The sequence below is a fragment of the Phalacrocorax aristotelis genome, unplaced genomic scaffold, assembly GCF_949628215.1.
Source record: "Phalacrocorax aristotelis unplaced genomic scaffold, bGulAri2.1 scaffold_66, whole genome shotgun sequence".
Taxonomy (NCBI): Eukaryota; Metazoa; Chordata; class Aves; order Suliformes; family Phalacrocoracidae; genus Phalacrocorax; species Phalacrocorax aristotelis.
In genome coordinates, this window is record NW_027441139.1 from 133816 (window position 1) to 151744 (window position 17929).

At 53.9% G+C, this 17929-nt stretch overlaps 1 long non-coding RNA gene across 1 annotated transcript; it reads left to right on the top strand.

The window, feature by feature from the left end:
* The first annotated feature begins 4718 nt into the window (after positions 1-4718).
* LOC142050938 (uncharacterized) lies at positions 4719-8138 on the top strand. Its single transcript, XR_012658215.1, has 2 exons — positions 4719-5039; positions 7543-8138. It is a non-coding gene; the product is annotated as an uncharacterized LOC142050938 (long non-coding RNA).
* Positions 8139-17929: the final 9791 nt, after the last annotated feature.

Sequence of the window (17929 nt, forward strand, 5' to 3'; positions counted from 1 at the left end):
GGAGGGAACTGGTATGTACTGGGAGGGAACTGGTATGTACTGGGAGGGAACTGGGAGGGAACTGGGATGTACTGGGAGGGAACTGGTATGTACTGGGAGGGAACTGGGATGTACTGGGACATACTGGCAGGGAACTGGGATGTACTGGGAGGGGATTGGGACGGACTGGGAGGGAACTTGGATGTATTGGGAGGGAAGTGTTATGTACCAAGGGGGAACTGGGACGTACTGTGATGTAGTGGGAGTGAACTGTGAAGTACTGGGATGTACTGTGAGGGAACTGGGATGTACTGGGAGGGAACTCTGAAGTACTGGGATGTACTTAGAGGAAACTGGGAGGCAACAGGCATGTACTGGGATGTACTGGAATGGAACTGGGAGTGAACTGTGTGTGAACTGGGAGGGAACTGGGATGTACTGTGAGGGAACTGGGATGTACTGGGATGTACTGGGAGGGACTGGGAGGGATCTGGGATGTACTGGGCTGCACTGGTAGGGAACTGGGATGTACTGGGAGGAAACTGGAATGTCCCAGTTGACACCGACTTCCCTCCCAGTTTCCTCCCAGTATATCCCAGTTTCCTCCCAGTACATCCCAGTAAATCCCAGTTCGCTCCCAGTACATCCCAATACATCGCCGTACATTCCAGTTCCGTTCCTGTACATCCCAATACATCCCCGTTCCATTCCAGTACCTCCCAGTTTCCTACCGGTTCGTCCCCGTACATCCCAATTCCTTCCCGGTTCACTACCACTTCTTTCCCAGTGCCTCCCAATACATCCCAGTTCCGTCCCATTACATCCCAGTACATCCCAGTTCCCTCCCAGTACGTCCCAGTTCCCTCCCAGTACTGGGAGGGACCTGGGATGTACTGGGAGGCACTACAATGTGCGGGGATGCCCTGGGATGTACTGTGGAGGAACTAGGATGTACAGGCTTGTACTGGGTTGTACCGGGTGGAACTGGCAGGGATTTGGGATGTACCAGGATCTACTAGGATGTACTGAGATGTACTGGGAGGTAACTGTTGTGTACTGGGACTGAACTGGGAGGGAACTGGGATGTACTTGGAGGGAAATGGGAGAGAACTGAGATGTACTGGAGGGAACTGGGATGTACTGGGATATCCTGGAGGGAACTGGAATGGAATAAGAGGGAACTGGGACGTACTGGGAGGGAACTAGGACGCACTGGTCGGAAACAGGGACGGAACTGGGATGTACTGGGACGTACTGGGATGTACTGGGACGTACTGGGAGGGAACTGTTGTGTACTGGGAGTGAACTGGGAGGGAACTGGTATGTAGTAGGATGTACTGGGTGGGAACTGGGATGTACCGGGAGGGAACTGGGATGGACTGGGAGGGAACTGGGATGTAGTGGGACATACTGGGAGGGAACTGGGATGTACTGGGGTGTACTGGGAGGGAATTGTTATGTACCGAGGGGGAACTGGGATGTACTGGGAGTGAACTGTGAAGTACTGGGATGTACTTAGAGGGAAGTGGGAGGGAACTTGAATGTAGTGGGATGTACTGGGATTTACTTGGAGGAAAGTGGCATGTACTGGGATGTACTGGAATGGAACTGGGAGTGAACTGTGTGTGAACTGTGAGGGAACTGGGATGTTCTGTGAGGGAACTGGGATGTACTGGGACGTACTGGGACAGACTGGGAGGGATCTGGGATGTACTGGGAGGGATCTGGGATGTACTGGGAGGCACTACAATGTGCGGGGATGCCCTGGGATGTACCGTGGAGGAACTAGGATGTACAGGCTTGTACTGGGTTGTACCGGGTGGAACTGGCAGGGATTTGGGATGTACCAGGATGTACTGGGATGTACTGGGATGTACTGGGAGGTAACTGTTATGTACTGGGAAGGAACTGGGAGGGAACTGGGATGTACTGGGATGGAACTGGGATGTACTGGGAGTGAACTGGTATGTAGTAGGATGTACTGGGTGGGAACTGGGATGTACCAGGATGTACTGGGATGTACTGGGAGGGTACTGGTATGTACTGGGAGGGAACTGGGACGTACTGTGAGGACACTGGGATGTACTGTTATGTACTGGGAGGGAAGTGTTATGTACTGAGGGGAACTGGGACGTACTGGGATGTGCTGGGAGGGAACTGTGAAGTACTGGGGTGTACTTAGCAGGAACTGGGAGGGAACTGGGATGTAGTGTGATGTACTGGGAAGGAACTGGCATGTACTGGGATGTACTGGAATGGAACTGGGAGTGAACTGTGTGTGAACTGTGAGGGAACTGCGATGTACTGGGAGGGAACTGGCATGTACTGGGATGTACTGGAATGGAACTGGGAGTGAACTGTGTGTGAACTGTGAGGGAACTGAGATGTACTGGAGGGAACTGGGATGTACTGGGATATACTGGAGGGAACTGGAATGGACTAAGAGGGAACTGGGACGTACTGGGAGGGAACTAGGACGCACTGGTAGGGAACTGGGACGGAACTGGGATGTACTGGGACGTACTGGGAGGGAACTGGGACGTACTGGGAGGTAACTGTTGTGTACTGGGAGTGAACTGGGAGGGAACTGGTATGTAGTAGGATGTACTGTGAGGGAACTGGGATGTACTGGGACGGAGTGGGAGGGAACTGGGATGTACTGGGATGGAACTTTGAAGTACTGGGATGTACTTAGAGGAAACTGGGAGGCAACTGGCATGTACTGGGATGTACTGGAATGGAACTGGGAGTGAACTGTGTGTGAACTGTGAGGGAACTGGGATGTACTGGGAGGGAACTGGGACGGACTGGGAGGGAACTGGGACGGACTGGGAGGGAAATGGGATGTACTGGGCTGCACTGGTAGGGAACTGGGATGTACTGGGAGGAAACTGGAATGTCCCAGTTGACACCCACTTCCCTCCCAGTGCCTCCCAGTATATTCCAGTTTCCACCCAGTATATCCCAGTTTCCTCCCAGTACATCCCAGTAAATTCCAATTTGCTCCCAGTACATCCCAGTACATCGCAGTACATTCCAGTTCCGTTCCTGTACATCCCAATACATCCCCGTTCCATGCCAGTACATCCCAGTTTCCGACCAGTTCATCCCCGTACATCCCAATTCCCTCCCGGTTCGCTACCACTTCTTTCCCAGTGCCTCCCAATACATCCCAGTTCCGTCCCATTACATCCCAGTACATCCCAGTTCCCTCCCAGTACATCCCAGGTCCCTCCCAGTACATCCCAGGTCCCTCCCAGTACTGGGAGGGAACTGGGATGTACTGGGAGGCACTACAATGTGCGGGGATGCCCTGGGATGTACTGTGGAGGAACTAGGATGTACAGGCTTGTACTGGGTTGTACCGGGTGGAACTGGCAGGGATTTGGGATGTACCAGGATCTACTGGGATGTACTGGGATGTACTGGGAGGTAACTGTTATGTACTGGGAAGGAACTGGGAGGGAACTGGGATGTACTGGTAGGGAACTGGGATGTACTGGGAGGGAACTGGGACGTAGTGTGAGGACACTGGGATGTACTGTTATGTACGGGGAGGGAAGTGTTATGTACTGAGGGGAACTGGGACGTACTGGGATGTGCTGGGAGGGAACGTGAAGTACTGGGATGTACTTAGAGGGAACTGGGATGGAACTGGGATGGAACTGGGAGGGAACTGGTATGTAGTAGGATGTACTGGGTGGGAACTGGGATGTACCAGGATGTACTGGGATGTACTGGGAGGGAACTGGTATGTACTGGGAGGGAACTGGGATGTAGTGGGATGTACTGGGAGGGAACTGGGATGTACTGTGAGGGAACTGGGATGTACTGGGACATACTGGGAGGGAACTGGGATGTACTGGGAGGGAATCGGGATGTAATGGGAGGGAACTGGGATGTATTGGGAGGGAAGTGTTATGTACCAAGGGGGAACTGGGACGTACTGGGATGTAGTGGGAGTGAACTGTGAAGTACTGGGATGTACTGTGAGGGAACTGGGATGTACTGGGAGGGAACTTTGAAGTACTGGGATGTACTTAGAGGAAACTGGGAGGCAACTGGCATGTACTGGGATGTACTGGAATGGAACTGGGAGTGAACTGTGTGTGAACTGGGAGGGAACTGGGATGTACTGTGAGGGAACTGGGATGTACTGGGACGGACTGGGAAGGAACTGGGACGGACTGGGAGGGATCTGGGATGTACTGGGCTGCACTGGTAGGGAACTGGGATGTACTGGGAGGGAACTGGGATGTACTGGGCGTCGCTGGGAGGGAGCTGGGATGTACTGGGATCCATACTGTGTGGCATGTTGGTCATTACTGGGACGCACTGGTCTATACGCGCGGGCTGATGTCTGACCCCTCTGGCCCCACCCACCTTTGCGACAGGCCCCGCCCCCTGGCGAGGGCCTGGTGGGGTGGGGCCGTGCTCGTGTGCTCCCCAGCATCCCCAGTTAGCAAGAGGTCCCACCCCCTGGTGACAGCCTGGGGGTGTTGCTGGTGCTGCCTGGCCCCACCCTCCATAGCAACAGGCCCTGCCCTTGGTGATGGCTCCAGGGGCATTGCCAGCGTCCCTTTGGACACACCCCCTTAGTGACAGGCCCCACCCCCCGGCAACGGCCCGGGGGGCGGTGCCGGCTCTCTCCCCTTAGCGACAGGCCCCACCCCCCGGCAACGGCCCGGGGGGCGGTGCCGGCTCTCTCCCCTTAGCGACAGGCCCCGCCCCCCGGCAACAGCCCGAGCCTGTGTTTGCTCCGCTCGGGGGGCTCGGTTTGGGTGTTTTCTCTCCCCCCTCCCTCCCGTGCCGGGAACTCCAGGCGGCTCTCGTACGGCTCCCGGGGCCTTCACCCCCCGGGGGGCTCGGCCCGCCCCTTTCGCGGGGCGCTGTGGGAAGGGCGGGGGCGGGGCCCGGGGGTGGAAGAGCCCCGGCTCTGGCCCTGGGCTTCTCTGGCGTCGGTGCTCCCGTGTTCCCTCGGGCGGTCGCAGCTTTGGGGCTGTCTCAGCCCCCCGGGCAGGCGTGCTCTGGCGTTTAGAGAAGCGGAGGCGTTGCCTGAGGTAAGGATTCCAGAGCTTGGCACTCTTTGGCGGCATCTGTACTAGAAAGGTCCCTTGTGGCCTGCTTTGCTTTTTTTCTCCCAGGATGCTGTTTTGGGCGCTGAGGGGGCGGTGAGACGGGTTAGTGGTATGGTGTTCTGTTTGGGGTTTGGTTTTTGCTTTGCTGTTTTTTTTCCCCTCGTGAGATCATTTTATTGTGCTGCTGCAATTCCTGTCTTTACTGAACCCGGAACCTTGGGGGTTTTCACTAGTTGTGCCGTTCACTGTTTCAGGTGTTGCCTTGGCCTCTCAACAGCCGTGGCACAACCTGCAGCGATGCTGCCTCTCCAGGCCCCCGCAGGCCCCGCTTTCTTGTCCAGCCAGGCGGGAAAGCGTGGTTGTTGCAGAAACAGCTACGCCCTGCGACTCCTCCTCAGGTTGTTGGCTCGGCCCCAACAGCGTACAGGCTGCTGAGGTCACCGCCTCCGCGCGGGACGCAGGCGGCCCGGAGAGCTTTACCCCGCGCCATTTCCGTCCCCTCTGGGCAGCAGCGGAGCTGCCGCCGCTTCAGGCGGCCGCTTTCTCGAGGGCGAGGAGCTGGGATGACAACGGGCCGCTGCAGACTCTGGTCAGGGTAAGAGGCTGTTCCCTGGGGAGCCGGCGCAGGGGGAGCGGAGGTACGCACGGGCACTTGTCGGTGCCCCTGGCCGGTAAAGGGAAGGTTAAATTGTTAGAGTGCAAATAAATACATATTATTTAGGGAGGAGTCGTGACTAAATTTAATCACACCTATTACTGAACAAACCAGGCAGTCATTATTCCTAATCTGTAGTTAAAAAAAATAAAGGCAGTCCTTTTTTATGCCATAAATAGAGTTGCGAGTCATTAATAGCTCAATCTAAATACAGCCGTTACTAAATCAACTGCAGGCATTAATGACTCCTGATCAGAAACAAAATAAGGAAATTTTCGAATCTAGAATGAAAATCGACCCGGAAAGCTAAATTGGGAGCGGGTAGTACTGAAATTGTAACAGGGCTGTTAGAAAGTTCAGAGGCAGCGACAGCTCCTGCTTCCAACCCAAGCAGTAAACGAAGCTTTAGGTTCTTAAATGAAGAGAAATAAAGGTGAGCTGTTAAACAGTGGCTGGGGTCAAGCGTAGCTATTAAGAAAATTTGCAGGTACGGGTGATTCCTGAGCAGAACTAACAATTCCAGAAGATTTAGATTTAAAAACTACAGAGCTAATGGAGTGCCACAACCGCCCGGATGTAACTGCAGCTGCTTTGGGGGAATGCCCCAGCCCCCCCAGCCACCGCTATTAATTACTGCCAAGGAGAGCGAAAGTGAAAGTAGAAGCAGTGCAGGTGAAGTGTGAGCAGTACGCTTTTTCCTAAGTCATCTCTTCGTGTCAGGAGAGGAAAGAAAATGGAAAGAAGATGTTTGCAGGGGGTCTGTGCTGGGTTACCTGCGCGTCTCTTCCGTGCGTCCTTGAGGAGACATTTAGCTCCTGTTGGGTGCTCGCAGGTGGAGACAGGGCGAGCTGGAGGCAGGATCGGTGCCGGCACTGATAAAAGGATGGGCAACGAGCGGAGAGAAGAGGGGGCAAGGGCTGAAAAAGGGTCACCGGTTCTGCAGGGAAGGCAGCGGGATGTGACTCGGCAACCGCTCTGACGAGCGCAGGGTCATTCGCTGCGATGAAGTCAGGGTCTGCGGCTGGCCCGGAGAGGCAGCAGAAATCCCAAACTCTTTGCAGGGGTACCGGCCAGATTAGGGCAACACCTGAACAGTAAAACCATTTAGGGGAAGCAGAGCTGGGCTGCACCGCGTGGCCAACCTCCCTCTTCTCCGTGAGTCCCAAAGGGGCAGCTCCAAGAATGTGCTGAGAATTCATCCCTTGCGCTAAAAATGAGACGCAAGTAGCACCCACCCGTGAATTTTATTTTCTCTCTCGCTCTGCGGCTCCTGCCTGCTTGTCTCTCCTCAGTGCTCACCTGCACCTGTGCTCGGATGGGGCAGCTGAGGGAAGGTGCTGCCATCTCCCCAGCCCCGGCGGACCGCCCCTCAGCTGTGTCCTCTGTCAGGGAGCGTCGTCATCTCTCCTGCCTCCCAGAGCGTGTCCTGTAGTGGCAGACGCGCGGGCTTTTCCCTGCACGCGCATACGGGAAGGGAAGGGAAGGGAAGGGAAGCACAGTGAGAGCTGGGCTTGTCAAAGAGTAATGGGGGTGGTGGGAAGCGTAGCTAGAACCGGAGAGCTACAGCGCAAAAGCGAAGCGGACGGGACACAAAAGTAAAATGGTGCACAGGAATGCTGAGGAGAGAACTCCCGCAGCACACAGGAAATCAGTGTCGGAATCTATTTTCTTCTGACTGCCAAATTAAAAATAATGGCACGCTTTGCAACGCTAAGCTCGCTCTAATCGTCTGAACTGTTTCTTTCCAACCCCCACCGCCCCCAGCACACCGCTCAGCCTCCTCAGCCTGAAATGCCTTGTTTTCCTTCTTTTTTTTTTTTTTTATGACAGGGCAACTTCTGTTCCCGAGGTGGTGCCTACGGTACAGCTATCTCTTCGAAGACAGTTTGGTTTAGGTCAGAGAATGTTGAGCCTGGACTGAATCAGCCTCTGTTTCTATTTCTGGAAATCGTCGGTCCTGTGCATCAAGCCCGGAAAAAAGGAAATATGAACCAAAGGACGTGGGGCCTGCAGGGCTAGGAAATTATTTGAGAAGAGGTTCAGTGGGGAAATGACTCTTTGTCTGTGGGGCGTCCAGGCAAGCAACCCAGCTGCTAGAAAGCGGCGCTGTCCCCAGGATGGCCTCGGCGGTCCCGTTGGAGTCGGGGCAACAAGGACAAGGCAGGGTGAAGCATCTGGCCTGCCGTGTGGAACGTGACTGTACAAAGCACGTGTGATGCACTGCAAGTTTACTTGTTTAAACTGTGAGTTAAAGAAGGTGTGCGGTTGCTTTGTAAACAGCCGACGCTCTAAAGCTACACCCATCTAATTGCTAGCTGTATTAAATCTATCGTATTGCTGTTTCTGCATTAAAAAATAAAAAAGTAACAAACCAACACACCTATGTAAGCACTTCTAAGTACAATGGAAAACCACTGTTTAACGCGTGGCATGTGTGGGTTGTTTTTTTGGGGTGGGAGGGTGGGGTGTATGACAAAAACCTGCGAGAGACACACGCACATACGCACATGTCATGTTTAACGCTCACCTAAACCCAAAAAAGAAAATCCACTCTTTATTTTGCAGCATTAGCATTAGCTTCCAGCGCACAGCCTGAGCGCACACCTCTGCTCTCACCGTCTGCTCCCTCTTCAACCGTGTGTGGCTGTCATCAGCTTGCACAGGCTTTGCTCGTGCAAGTTTCTGCGACAGCTTACGAGAAGGCAGGGAAACCAACCCAGCAAGACGCGTAGTGCCTTCCTCTATGGGCTCCGTCCAGCCTTTGTTAAAATGAGCAGAAAAGAAATCTGCTGCTGCCTTTACCCTGACTGACTCTTACAGAGAGCATCTGACTTGACCCGCAGCAAAGCGATGCCCCAGGCAGCAGCACGTATTGGCGCGGACCGCGGTTTCACCCACCTGTTTTACTGCGCCGGTCCTTTCCCACGGCCGATGCCGCAGATGTGGCGCGCCCCACCCCCAAACCTCTTTACGAGGGTTCCCTGGGCTCTGCAAGTCGCCTGCTGGACGTGTTGCTGATTCAGGCACGGGCAAAGTCAGCTTCTTCGCTGGCCTCGGGCCAGGGCAGCCACGTACTCGAGGGAAACTCAGAATATCTCCAGCGAGATCTCACCGGGAGGCTGGGACCTCGTCAGTAGGGGAGAAAGCCAAGCGACTGACACTGAAAGGGAGCTCTTTGCTAGGCTGTAGATCGTAAAGTTAACAAAGAAAACAAACCTGCCTTTTTAAAAATGCCCTCTTTTGAGTCTGCCACATTTGATACGGATTTTTTAAATTGCAGGGTATATCTCCTACAGGCCTCATGCAAAGGGAAGTGAGTACCTCTGGCTCTCAGGACAAGGGGGTCCCTCAGGAGCCCAGGTGCTCACGCCAGCCGGCATCTGGCACAGCACAGGGCAGGAGCTTTGGCAGTAGTACGTGAGCTGAGAATGAGAGTTAGGCAGCACTGCGCGCTTCTCCTGTGAGCCGCCGAGGCTCGCGCGCTGTACCTTCCACAAATAAAAGGCCAGAAGAGTCAGCATTTCTGCTAGTTCCAGCCTCATCCGTACCCTCGTCGGTGTAGCTGTAAGCAAGCGTCCCGTAGCGACTGGGAGCGTGGCAGCTGGGCTTCCTGCGCTGCCTTAGGTTGTGCCCTTGGAGAAACCCTTCTCCGAGCCCCGTGAGCCCCGGGGTGGGTGGGCTGCGGTGCCGTTCAACGCTGAATAGGCACGAAGGCCTGTAAACAAAATGTATTTATATCGCACCCATACCCGGCAGCCAACCGCCGCTTTATTTACGTATTCTGCACCTCCTGCCGACGCTTTTAAACTTAGCCGATATTGCCGCAGTTTTCACTGACGGGGCAGGGGGCTGCCACGCTGCAGGGGGAGTGTCTGGGTGTCTCCCACGGACACAGACGTCCTCAGCTGGGTAGGGACAGGGTGAGAGCTGGAACAACTCTGCTGACATGTAAGGGCCGTCCCAGGGCAAGGCTCCTCGGTCTGGGGGCTGAAAGGCGAGCCACGCTGGGTGGTTGGTGTGGGAGTTGTGGAGCAAGTAGGGGGAAAAAAAACCAACAAGAAAAAACCATCCAAATGTTTCACAGCAGGTAGAAAGCTAGGCAGAAAGCAAACTGAATGCTGTAAAGACAAAAGCCGAAAGCCGGCTATGGACTGTACGAAAAGAGTCAGTGCCACGGAAGGAGGTTATTTCTTCAACTGACCATAGGAGGCTTTTTGTGAGAAAACACAACACCTTTCTGCTACGGCGCGGTACCGCAGCAGTAATGGGCCAGAGCGTGCGAGCGCCTTTGGCAGGATCGGTAACGGCCGGGGCACGGCCGAACGGCCAGCCCACCTTCCGCACAAGGAAAACACCAATCCCCTGGAACGCCACGCAGACCCAGGACAGGTAAGGCGGAGGCCGAGCCCAGGCGCCCCCATTGCCAAGGACCACCTTGGCCTTGCAGCGTCTCACGCTTCGGGGTGTTTTGCAGGCCGTGGCTAAGCTCAGGCCCCCTGCTCGTGGCGGCCCCCGGTCCCCCGGCGCCGGTCGGGCCCCAGCCCCCAGCGCGGTGCGGCGCAGGGCAGTGACCCAGCAGGGCGGCCCCCCGGGCCCCAGCCCCCCCCCCCCGCCTGGGGCCAGGGCCCCGCGGCCGCCGGCCCCTTCCTCCTCTGCCCGCTCCCGTCGCAGACGGCTCGGTATGTGTCACGAGCGGCAGCCGCGTTCAGCAGCTCTCGGAGGGCGCGCGGCTCTGCCCGGCCGTGACCGGGGCCCGCAGGGGTTTCCCGCTCGCCCCGAGAAGGCGCTGGCCCCGAGCCGGCGCGTCCCGCCCCGCCCCGCCCGGCCCTCGGCGCCCTCGCGAGCTGAGCGCGGCCCGGCCAGCAGGGGGCGCTGGCGCTCACCGGCTGGGCGCGGGGGCGGTCCGGCGCGGGGGCGGGGCCGGTGGGGGCCGCTCCTTCCGGCCGCCCTTTAAGGGCCGCCCCGCGGGGCTCGGGCTTCCGGTGGCGCGTGCGCGGCGCGTCGGAGCGGGGGCGGGAGCGGTGCGTGTGGAGGCCGAAGGGCCGGTGCGTGTGGCGGCCGGGTCGCGAGGCGTCCCTGTGCGGTGCCGGGGCCCCTCTGCGGCCCGGCGTGGGAAGCCCGCGGCCGGCGGAGCCTGCTCGGAGCTGGGCGGGGAGCGCCGCGGCGGTCCGGCCGCCGGCAGCCATCCCCTGCGGTGGCCGGCAGCCCCTCGGGACGCCTGGAGGCCTGGCGGTGCCCGAGCCTCGCCTGCGGCAGCCGCCTGAGAGAGCAGCGCGGCCGTGTCCGGGGGCCGGAGAGCGCTGGTGGGTGAGTTCGGGCAGCGGGGGGCGGGTGTGTGTCTCCGGGCGGGGCCGGGGGGCTCCGTGCCCCGCAGAGGAGCCCCGGTCGGGCATCGTTCGCTTCCGAACAATGCAGGTCTGTCCCTGGTTATTTTCTGTGTACAGTGTTTCGGGCCACCTGAAAGCCTTTGGCCGGGTAGGTTTGGTGCGGGGCGATGGCAGGTGTGGACCCTGAAAGATCTCGGGTGGGGGGCGTGGGAGGTATTTCTTGCCTTAAAACTCTGAGCCCACCTCGTGTGTCATGTCGTGTTATCATGTCGTGAGTCTCGTGACTGTGGCAAATGGCTGAGTCGGGCGTTTTCTGATAACTAACTTCTGAACGTGTGCGTGTGTAGGCACGGGGAGATTTGTGCAGGGTGACGGAGCCCCTTGTGCTTCTGTGCTAATGTCTACCTGTTCTAGACCTCCAGAGTTGGAAAGCCTTTGTTTAGTGCCTAGTTGTGGCTGCGTAACTGCTGTTGCGCCTGCAGCTGTGCTCGCAGGGATGCTGGGTGGCTCCGCATCAAACCGGCCGCCGGGCGGCCGGGTTGTGCCGCAGAGCATGCCGGGAGCTGTATTCCTGGCGCAGTGGCTGCCGGCCCTGTCACGTGGTTCGCCGGGCATGGCGGGAGGCGCGGTCTTCCGGCGCTCGGGTGCCGGGCGGCCGTGGCGCGTACGGTACGCGAGGTGTATTTTTGGGGTTGGCTTCGTGTTGATTACTGGGGGCTTGCGGGTGCGGCCGCTTCCCGAGAAGCGGTGAGTTCCCCGGGAGCTGACAGAAGGGAAGAGGGAAAGGAGGAGGACGATGACCATTTCCCCGTGCCCAGGGCGCAGATGATGGCCGCGTCCCCGGCCCACCGGAGGTCCCGCTCAGCCTCCCCTGGCCCCCCTTGCCCCGTGCGCCTGCCCCCAGCTCCGGCACCTCCCCATAAGCGTGCTGCATAGCCTTAGGCCGCCCCCAGGCCCTGTCGTGAAGGCAGCAAGCCGTCCCTCAAGCGCACTGGATTCCCCCTTGGTGCAGGGGCCCTTAGCAGTAGCGTGGGGAGGGAGCGGTGTGTCCAGAAGCCCCTGCGGAAGGAGAGGCTTTGGCCAGGGTCGATCGACGGTAATGACGGTCGCTGTTTCTTCTTTCCCTCTCCCAGAGACTGTGCTGAGGACGTGGTTGTCTGTCCTTCCCCCGGGGATGCCGTTGCCTGCGGCCGTCTCAGGCTCGCGTGGCTTCTCTCTGCCCGTCCTCGCCGTCCTCGCAGCGCAGGGCCGAAAAGGGATAGACAAAGCCCTTCCCGGCTGCGGACAAGAGCTGCCTCGGCTGAAGCTGGAGACGCCAACGAAAGGTAAAGAAGAAGAAACTGAAGGTGCTCTGGCTGCCAGCTGCCTTCCTGCCGCAGGCAAGAGAGAGCCTGTCCATGCAGGTGGGGGAGGAAGGATCCCCCTTCATAGCCCGCAGCGGGCCAGGCCACCAACGTGCACCGTAGGGTCTGTACGCGTAACCCGGAGTTGGGTACGGGCGTGTAGTGCACGAGCGAGCTAGGCTACGTGCCTAGGAAGCCTCATCTGGTAAGAGCTGTAAGACACCCACGTATTCTCTTCAGGTGGAGGACGGCCTAGAGTCTGGAGCTGCAGAAGAGGCAGGGAGGAGAGGAGGGGAAAGAAGCATCTGAACGGCTAAATTGTGCCAGCAGCGCTGAGAGCGAGAGTCGCGGTGAGTCCTGGGCCACTGGGGCCCCGTTGCCTCTCTTGTGCGTCCTGGGCCCTCCCTGTCTCTCCCCCGGCCCCCTCTCTTTCCTTACCTGCTGCAAAATTTACTTTTTTTTTTTTGCGCCCTCCCCCCCGGCACCTTCTTTCTCCATCTCGCTCTGAGTGTCTCCCTGCCTCCCCGTCTTTTCAGTCCTCCCTCTCTCTGTCCTGTAGCCTGTGGCTCCTTTTTCTTTCTCTGCCTCTCTCTGCCTGGCTCTGGCTCCGTTTTTTTTTTTTATTCCTCCTGCTCTGTCCTGTAGCCTGTCGGTGTTTTGTTGTTCTCTGGCTCTCTTGATCTGACTCCCTGTGTTACCGAAAAACGCGTTAAAATCGGAAACGACTCCTCAACACCAATTTAGTATTAAAGAGCAGGCATTCTTTATTCGCGGCGCCGGATGCACGGGGGATCGCTCCTCCTGGCGTGCGTACCTCACGCACCTTTCCCGTACAATTTGTAGATCAATGTTTTACGTATTCATACATATTCATTATTGTCCTGTCTGCTGATTAGTACAAACTTGCTCGTTCCGTATGTAAATCGCTGCGCAGGCTCGGTTGTCCTCTTCCGTTGTTCTCTTCTGTTACTTGGGTCGGTGGTGGTCTGTGAGTCGGTGGTCGCGATCTCCCCCTGCCGGAATTACCTTTTAGCTTCTCGGCTCTTACTCTTGGCAGTCTTGGCTAGTTTTCTCAGTCCGCTAAGCGAAACCGCGTTTTTTCATCCTTTTCTGACAGAAGCATGTTGTCTGTTGTTCTGCTGACATTAACGATCGCCTAGGGACTAAAATGCAGATCGACAGGTGCGCTGATTGGTACGCTCCATGTTCCCGTAATGGAACACCGTCTCTGGTTGATTTCATCACTTTGGTTACATTTCCCCTGTTTGGAAGTTCTGAAATAATAATTTTCTCAATACTTCCATCCTAGATCAATAATATTCCACTATGTCAGTTTAGTGTTTGCTTCATGTTCTGAAATTTTTCACTTGATTGTGGTCTCCAGGGTGTATGCAGGTCCCATTTTCTACCCAAAATTTTATTAAGTTGTTGAAGTACCTCTGCAAAAAAATGTGGTGCTCTATCAGAGGGCATTCCCGTTGGCACTCTAAATCTTGGTATTATTTCCTTCAGCAACGTTTTAACTACTACTCTAGCTTTGTCGGTGCAGCACGAGAAAGCTTCTGGCCATCTAGAAAATTTGTCAATCAGCACTGACAAATACTGCTCTATCTATTTTGTCTGGGTAACTCAGAGAACTTAATTTGCTAATAATTTCCGGGAGAATTTTTTGTTTTGTTACTCCTAAAGGTTGTTTCCTTTGGTTCAGGGGATTATTTCTAGGACAGATTGGACACTTAGCTACTATGGGTTTAACTATTCTTGTCGTGCCTACACACGCTACAGATGTTTTTAAACTCAAAACCGTAGCGCCTACAGCCTAATGTGTTTGCTCATGGTTTTCTTTTGCAAGTTCTGTCATAACTTGTGGGGTGGTTGTTGTTATTACTTGTTTTTCTGGTGTTACCTACCATCTCTCTGTGTTTTGTGATGCTTCCAATTGTTCTGCTAATTGCTCATCCAATTTATTATATCTCGGTTTCAACTTTGGAATTCTGATCTGTTTTACTGGTACTAGTGCAAGGATACCTTGCTCTGCAGTCCTCTTTGCAGCTTTATCGGTCAGTCGTTTGCTTATGTTTACAGCCGTCTGGCCAAATTGATGAGCTTTGCAACGCTTTACCGCCACTTCTTTTGGTTTCTGCACGTCTTCCGGAAGTTGGAGAATTTCTTCTTTATGCTGTATTGATGATTCTTGGGCTGATGGCAGTCCTTTCTCCTTCCCAATAGCTCCATGATCGTGGATCACACCAAATGCACGTTTGGAATCAGTCTAGATATTTATCCTTTGTCCTTCTGCCATTCGCAGAGCTCGCTTCAATGCTACCAATGCTGCTTTCTGTGCTGAGGTGTTTGCAGGCAGCACCCCTGACTCCGTTCCCTCGGCGGCGATAACGACAGCATATCCGGCCATTCGCTTCTCTTCTCGCCCAGAGCTTCTTCCATCTGTAAACAACTCCAGATCAGGATTTTCCCAGAGGTTTGTGTCTCAGGTCTGGTCTGCTGGAATAGACTTGTTCAATAGTTAGCAAGCGATCGTGTTCTAAATTGTCCGTAAGGTTTTCTGTTGTTAAAAACATAGCAGGATTCAGTATAGCAGTAGTCTTCGATTCCACATCGTCTTGTTCTAACAGAACAACTTGATATTTCAACATTCTGCTAAGGGATAGCCAACGACCCCCCTTTTGTTCTAAAACAGTCACCGCTATGTGCGGGACATATACTGTCATCTTCTGTCCCATTGTTAACTTTGGGGCTTCCCGGATCGGCAGCGCTGTTGTTGCTACTGCCCGTAAACACCCAGGCCATCTTTTACTCGCGTGGTCAGGTTGTTTGGAGAAGTAGCCCACAGGTCTCTTCCAGGTTCCCAGTCGCTGTGTCAGCACTCCAAGGGCTAAATGTTGTCTTTCGTGGACAAACAACTCAAAAGGTTTAGCGAAATCAGGTAGGCCTAATGCAGGGGCCATCATCGAGGCTCTTTTCAGTTCTTTGAATGCCGTTTGGCATCCGGGCGTCCAGGTTAAATATTTATCCTTTTGAGTCTTTCAATGCCTCAAATAATGGTTTTACATACAGTCTATAGTTCAGAATCCAGAGCTGATGCTATTTCATTGTTTTCAGAAAAGCTCTCAGTTCCTTCGGGCTGCTAGGTTCGGGAATTTGACAAATAGTTTCTTTCTTTTCACTTTCTAATTGTCTTTGTCTTTGAGATATTTCAAATCCTAAATAAATGGCTGCTTCTTTTCCTATTTGGGTTTTGTTTCTGGAAACTCCGCATCTTCCTTGGCCGAGAAAATTTAAAAATTTCAAAACATTTTTCTTTACTTTGTGCCGCTATCAGAATGTCATCCGCATTCTGTAACAAGATGCCTCTCCCTGGGTTCTGTTTTTTCTATATCTCTAATTTTTTTTTGCCAGCTGAGTCTCAAGTATCGTAGGACTATTTTTAAATCCTTGTGGAAGTACGGTCCATGGTAGCTGTGTCTTTCATTCTGTGGTGGGGCTTTCCCATTCCAAAGCAAATAGGCTTTGACTTTTTATGCCTGGAGGTATGCAAAAGAAGGCGTCCTTCAAATCTAGTACAGTAAACCGTTTATGCTCCTCCTTTAAAAGAGGTCAGTAAAGTGTATGGATTAGCTACTACCGGATGTATATCTTGGACCACCTGATTTATAGCCCTTAAATCGTGAACTAGCTAATACTCTTTGCCTCTAGATTTCTTTACTGGCGACACAGGAGTACTATATTCTGATTCACATTCCACTAAAAGCTCATATTCTGAAAAATTTTATAATTAACTTCTGTAATCCTTTTCGAGCCTCTCGCTTAATAGGGTATTGTTTTTGTCTTACGGGCTTGGCTCCAGGCTTTAAGGTTACTTTTACCGGCTCTGCCCACTTAGATCGCTCCGGAGCTCCGCTCGCTCAAACCAAAGGAATTACTACGTTTTCCACTTCCTCGGGAACCCGTTCCTCCCTGGAGGAATCCTGTAACATAAACGCTCTCGCCTCTGTGGCTTTTGATTCTGGTATTAGTGATTTAATCTCTCCATCTTTAAAAGTTACTTGAGCATCTAATTGACCTAATAGATCTCGTCATAACAGAGGCAGTGGACATTCAGGCATATGCAGAAACTGGTGAGTTGCCCATTGCTTCTCCAATTTAAACTTTAATGGCTCTGAGAGGGGCTAATTTTTCTTTGCCCTGTTGCGCTAGCAACATCTACTGATTTATGATCAAATTTCTCTTCACGTGTATTCAATACCAAATAAGTGGCTCCCGTATCTACCAAAAATTCTATTTCTTCATTCCGTAGCTTCAGTGTAACCAGGTGTTCAGCTAGGGTTGATTCCCCTGGTCTCCTTCATGCCAAGCTACTTCAAGCATTTAACCCAGATCTCTGGATTCAGGTTGTTCTAGTTTCTGAAGGTTGTTTTCTCTCCCCCCGCCCCCATCTGGGGCTGATTGTCTTATGAATATAGAGACCAGCTGAATTGCTTTTTCTGTTTTTTCTGGGTTCAAATGAGTATATTTTCTGGTGGTCACCTTCAGTCTTTCCATAAAGGCTGAAGGGGACTCACTTAATTCTTGTCTCACTTCATAAATTTTGACCAATTTATTGCTTTTGGCATTGCTTGTCTTACTCCAAATAAAATCTCTCTCTGACATCTAGTCAACATTCCCCTGGGTCCTGGCTGATTAGGGTCCCACTCGGGATTTGTAGATGGAAAATTCTTATTCATTGTTCTCTGTAAATTCCTGTTAGCATGTGCTCCCTGCACCTGCCTTCTGGCTGTATTCCATACTATTTTCTTGTCAGTTTCATCAAGCGAAGTATCCAGTATCACAAGTAGAGCAACACTCTTTCAAGTTCTCACCACGTTTTCCTCTTTTCAGAAACATTGCCGTAGAATCTTGTGGACATACCTCACGCTGTTTCTGCTGCTCGGGATGATTCCACGGTGTAAAGAACAAATCAACATATGCCACTTCTTCCCGTTTGCCTTCCCTTTTTACAAAACAACATTAATTGCAAGATGGTACGATATTGCAATGTCTCGTGTTCTGGCCATTTGTGCCCACCTTCCAATTGATACGTTGGCCACCAATGATTGCAATATTCAATTAATGGTTTCCGAGTTAGTGGGTCACCGCCCCCGACGTCTTTCCAGTGCTTCAAAATACATCGCAAAGGTGTTCTCTGTGGGATAGGTTTCCTACTCAGTAATGCTCCCGTCTCCCAGTCGACTAGTAGTTGTGATAGTGCACTATCACAAATACTAGTCAGAGGGACTCCAACCCCCGTTGGAGGTCTCACTGGAAATCTGCCACTGGGATCTGTAGCCCCCTGCTAGATATCCCTGGAGACTTCAACCCCCTGTTGAAGACCCCCCTACCCTCGGGTCCCGCTCCACAGGCTTTCGCCTAGCAGAGACTTACCAACCGAGGCACCTCTTGGCCCCGACCCTGCGTGGCTTTCGCCGCGCCTTACGGGCAGGCCTGTGGGACTCAAACCCGCTATCCTATCCTATGTGGGAAACTAACCCC